Source organism: Crocodylus porosus, unplaced genomic scaffold (genome assembly GCF_001723895.1).
Source record: "Crocodylus porosus isolate Cpor-Errol unplaced genomic scaffold, CroPor_comp1, whole genome shotgun sequence".
Taxonomy (NCBI): Eukaryota; Metazoa; Chordata; order Crocodylia; family Crocodylidae; genus Crocodylus; species Crocodylus porosus.
In genome coordinates, this window is record NW_017728931.1 from 75,510,903 (window position 1) to 75,516,902 (window position 6,000).

A 6,000-nucleotide genomic window follows, 5' to 3' on the forward strand; every position below is an offset into this window, starting at 1 on the left:
ATTTATAATAATAACACATGTATTTACAAGTACTTTCAGTGTTACTTTCATGCCATCACAAAAATGGTGATTGCTTTAAAAAAAAAAATGAAGGTACTTTTTCGCTAAATTCTTTTGAAATGTTGTGAGGAGAATAACTTGACTCATTATGGCTTTTTCCTTTTCCTCTCTTTACAGTAAACTGAGGGCAAAGCTACTATCTTTGCTTGCATATCACCCCCACTTCCCCCCTCGCCCCCCACAGGACCAGGTGCATATTGTATGTGAGAAATAAGGATCCCCATGGATCTGGACATTTAGTAGCAGGGGAGTGATAGCAGCAATTAATTACCATGGCTCTGGGATCCACAGCAAATAATGCTGCTGCAGCTCCTCCACTGCCAAATTTCTAGACTCATGGGGAAACCCTGACCAGATTACATGTCTTTATGTGCTAGGTCAGGTCAGCTTGCAGGGTTGGTCTGCAGACCCAACCTGGCTCACAGGACTGGTAGCAGGCTTGAGAGTAAGCTCTTCTCTCTAGTTGTTGCTAGTCAGCCAACACAAAGGAAGATTTTTTTTTCTTTGGGTTGCCCTTCAGAAACATGTTGTGTACTCTACATAGTGGTATATTGTATGTGAGAAAACAAGGTAATTGGAATGTGGAATGCCTTGTGTTCTTTTTGAAGTAGAAATGACATTCAGAAATGGCTTAACAGCTTTTGCGCTACACATTTATCGATATCAATAGTAATAAGAATTACTACTATAGTATCCTTTAATTTTATTTGAAAATTGTAGAATATAATGCAGGGCATGGGCTTTGGTTTCTTAATATGTCTCTATTCATCATTTTATTTAGGGATTTTTGAATTGTGAGAGATAAACACCGGAAACACATTACCAACTAACAAGCACCCACGTTTATTATGCTCACAGAACTGCTTTGTTCTTGTGGATGTTAGAGAGTTGCTAAATGAAGACTAAAGCCTTGATTCTTCAGAGTCGGTCTTTCAGTGCTTACTGAGTAAGGATGCTTAACAACTTGCAGAATCTTGCCCTAGTTCTGTGTTTGGAATGTACAAAGAAAAGACCTTCATTGTGTAGCAAAGCGGCGTTATTTCAATAAATAAGCCTGAATGCAATGAAATCACTTTCCAGATGTGACTCCTAAAGTACCTGCAATGCAACTGTACATCCTGGCCAGGTTATCACACTTCTAAGCTGTCATTAGAAGACTTGCTTTAAAACGACACTCTATTTTCTTTTCTGTTTTAGAATAGACCCAGTCAAAAAATTAATCCCAACATAAATCACAGACACTTTTTAAAAAGGTGTAATTATATAGTCCTAAATTATTTTGATACCATCTTCTCCAGCATCCCTTTCTGATAGCCAAAGATTGACAGGAAATAGTTGTTTGGATAATACTCTGATGATTTACCTTTGTATAAAATGTATCATGGCAACACTGAATTGATACATAAATAACAGGACTGTTAATTGACCCTACTTTGTAATTTTTATCTTGCAATAGTTAATTTAATCTGTTATGAATGGTTGCTTACCAGTTAATATATATAGGATGACTAACCACCACAATAAAACATACAGTGCTTCGCAATTAGTGTAGTATTTAATAGATCCAATGTTACAACACGATTTGAACATTCCCAGTTTCCAGCAAAATGAAGAAATTGTTATTTTTGTTTAAAAAATCGTGGCACTGTTTTGTAAATATCTGCAGTATTTCCAGCCAAACATCTGTTTTCGATCACCACTTACTTTCAAAGATTAGGTCAGAATATGGGTAAGCGGGGATCCTCATCTGACAGAATCTTTGCTCTGCATGTGTGTGATGATTCTTTGTATTTAACAATAGTGCTTTTTGTACAAGGCTGTCAATCTACTTCTGCATAGCATCTCTATTTTACAGCTGAGAAAACTCAGGTACTGCCTGTTTGAATCGCTTGTCGAAGGGTGATGCAGCAGCAGTCTGCAGCAGAGGCAGAAATAGTATTTGCATCTTCTGGCTGTCTTTACTGTACCTTTAATACCAGGACATTATTCTTTCCTGCTTGTTGCGAATAAAGTCCTGTCTTTAACCACAGAACAAGTATAGCACACAGCTATGCAAGATTCCTTGCCAGCCTGTCTTGACCTGGAGCAAGGGAGCATTCTCACAGGGATAGAGCAGTTCATTCTTTATGCTTGTTACAGGCCTGTTCCAACTTCCAGACTGAAATCAGCTGAAAGACTCCTGCTAACACCAAAGGATCTGGGTTGGGTTAGGGTTGAGTTACTGGCCTGGCTCCCAGTTGAGTCCCAGTTGTGAAAGACTGTGATGCAGATATTTGTCCATTTGAAACTGGAGTGAGATGGCACAAGAATGACATTTTAGCTAGGCTGCAGCTGTCATCAAATGCCTTTTGCTTAAAAGAACTGCTGGTTATTAGCAGTGTTAGTCACTGCAAACCATGAACTGTAAGTGAAAAGTACTGCAGCTTAAAGCCAATTTCCTGACCCATTAAGTCCCTCACTTTACCTGGCATTACAAGGAGGAGCAGAGGTTATCAGCAGCCTAATAATTTTAAAGGATTAGTTAGATATGATTCCTGTTCTAACCTGGCTTTTCCAGGCATAGCACTGATTGAGCTAAAACAAACACTTCGTAAGTATTACGAGGAATATTTTTCTCATTCATGATTTTTTTCTGTTAGTATGTAGCTGGTTATGTTGCCTGATATACTCCAAGATACAGATTTAAAATATTACAATAAATGATTTTGGATAGAAACACAAATTCCAAACAATTTTTTCCCTTTTGGAAATATCTGATAGAAGCAAAAGGTTGTAGTAGCTCACAGACAAATGTGTTTATCTTAACCCACTTCAGAATATTAATGGTATTCTGAAGGGCTAGCTTGTATGCATTTGCAAACAGCTCCTTAAATTGTTTGCAGAGTTGAAAAATATTCCAGGCTCTCCTGTGCCAGCAGTCCCTGCAATATGCAGATGACCTTGCTAGGAGTTTTTTGCATATCAAGTAAAAGTAACATAAGAAAAATGATTTTGCTCTTTTTAAAGGAATGCCTCAAGGGAAAAATCAAACTTGTTTGCTTTTTCAGTGCTGGTTTATGAATGTTAGCAAAGCATGAAGCGATGCCTTGAAATACAGATTCACGTGCAAGTCTGTTTTCTCTTTTTATCACATTAATATCGTTAAGATTTCCTGTTATGCCAAGCCATGCTTCTCTAATATTCATTCCTAGCACTTGGCTCCTAAACAAAGTCACAGCTCTTGTCACACGGCAGTGGGTCGCATAGTTGTCCTTTATGCGAGCGATGACTGAAAGATCAGCAATAGGGAAGTAATGCTGACAGCCTCAGTCTTTGACAGCAGATTGTCAGCATTCTTCACTAGGGCACTGAGAGAGCCTGGGAAAACTGTGGTATTTCTATGGTGTTCTCTAAATAAAACTGTCCACTTGCAGTAAAAGCAGATAGAGAAGGAGGTCTGCCAACTGATTTCAAAGCTGAAGATTGAATCATAAACTCAGAGTGTCTATTAATAAACACTGCAGAGGAAAAGTGAACATTTGTAATTCTCAGAACACAGGCTCAGTAGGTAGCGACTCTGAGGTGGACATACTACATGGCTAGCAGGGTAAAAATACATACTTCTGTCTTCATGAATTAGTGAATGGTACTAACTTGTCAGAAACACTAAAAAAACTCCCATTGATCAGTTTAGCTCAGAATATGCGCATTGCTGCTAAGGTGGAGACATCTTAATGAGGCTTTGTTGCATTTTTATTCTGCTTTTTCTCTCCACCCAGTTCATGCTTTCCAAACCTGAGAGTCAGCAGAAGTGTTGTATTTTTGCAGTTAATGGCCTACCCTGCTCTTGTGTTTAGTAGTGCTGAGGCAGCTGAAGCAGGAGTAACTGCAAAATTGCTAACCAGTGTGTAGCTTCTACACTGGGCAAGAGGATACAATAATTTCTAAACAATTTAGAAATCTACCTCTTAAATTGTGAAATTGGACTCATACAGTGATCACTGCCATCCTCCCACCTTCCTTGGACACGTGGACTCTAAACCGCAAAGAAGCTCAAAGTTTCAACAGTAGCAAAGCTGGAAGCTATGGAGTTGGGGACAGAGGACTCAGGGAAGCCACCTAGGATAATACCTAGGATACTTGATAAATTCCCAGGGGTCCAGATGAGGCTGCATTTTGTTTTAAACACCATTGTGGCAAGCCACAGGGATGCCTATTTTAATTTTGAAGGTGTCTCCAAAAAGAAAAGGGACACACACAGATTTAAAGAAAACCCAGAGTAAGTCTCACTGGTCCTTTTGCACCTTTAAAAAGTCATGCTAAGAGATCATTCCAACATTTCTGCTTTGGTAGTGAAAGACTTCCTAGGTCTGCCCTTCCCCATCTCATAATTGTCCCGAATAGGAGATCTCACCATGTAGAAGTTTCTGGGCAAAGCCAATTTTATAATGCCACTCAGACATTATGAGAATTTCCTTGGCATGATCTAGTTTTATAAGGTGAAAACACATTTTAGTTGTAATGATGGACAACTCTGTGAATAAATAAAATCCTGTCCATGCACAGGAAAACAAGTGTAGCACTCAAGCTCTCCTCTACTTGCCTTTATTTTAGAAAACAGGAGTGAGATCAGTAGACTTGGTTAGCTAAGAGCAGAGGTTTGTGGCAACTGTTTCACAGACACTGGGTCAGTAATACAGGCTCATAAAGAGTCCTTTAAAGTAGTGGATAACATGAGAGGCTTTTGTTAATAATAACCTGGAGTATGCAGGTTCCAATACCAGAAGCTATTTAATTAAAATGAAGTTTCAGAAGTAATTTGGTCACTTTAAAGTTAGATTTAAAAAAATACTTTTTTCTCACCGAGTTGATGAGACTTGAAGACTCACAGAAGCACTTACTTGAGTTTCCTTAATGAAGTGTATAACTTTATGTATGTGTGCCAACATAAAACAACACAGAGCAGGTATACAAGGAATGAAGCAACAAAGAGGCTGGTACATTGTTAGAGAGTTTGTGTTGTAATTGGCTGTGAATTTCCATAGTTTCAAATGTTTTATTTTCTTCTAAATCTGATTCAAAAGAGATGTGGCCAGCCTGGAGAGGGTTCAGAGGAGGGCCACCCACTCGGTGAGAGAGCAGCAGGACAGGCCCTGCAAGGAGAGACTGAGGGACCTGAATCTGTTCAGTCTCAGCAAGAGGAGGCTGAGGGGGGACCTGGTGGCTGCCTACAAACTCATCAGGGGCAATCAACAGCAAATAGGTAGAGCCCTTTTCTCCCCAGCACCACCTGGGGTGACAAGGAACAATGGTAATAAGCTGATGGAGAATAGGTTTAGGTTAGAGATCAGAAGGCAATATTTTACGGTTAGGGTAGCCAAAATCTGGAACCAGCTTCCCAGGGAAGTGGTCCTTGCCCCTACCTTGAGCAAATTCAAGAGGAGGTTGAAAGATCACCTGTCTGGGGTCTTGTGAACCCAGCATTCATTCCTGCCTGTGGCAGGGGATCAGGCTACATGATCTGTTCAGGTCCTTCCTGACTCTAGCTAATATGAAACTATGATTTTTCTGGGGGTGCAGGTAGTTAAAACTGATTACCATTTCTGTAAGGATTCTTACTGGTAAACATCTTTACAAAAATTAGGTGGGAACCTTAAATCAAGATACAGTTTCATTGGAGATAAACAATCTGGTCTTCTAGATATGGATAATACTAGTTTTCTGCCTGCTTTACATCCCCCCCACCCCTGTGAGCTGAACACAAAATACAGATCTGTAATACATAAAGCTAACAGCTGCTCCCAAGCTCTCTCTTTGCAAGCTGTATTGGAGAGGTTAGTGTCTCATAAAGTAATCATATATTTTGACTGGCCTTAGGTATGGTACATGTTAGGCTTGCCCTTGAAAAATGAAACTTCAGCACAGATGGGTGCTGGTCTCAATTTATCTGTCACAAGCCTC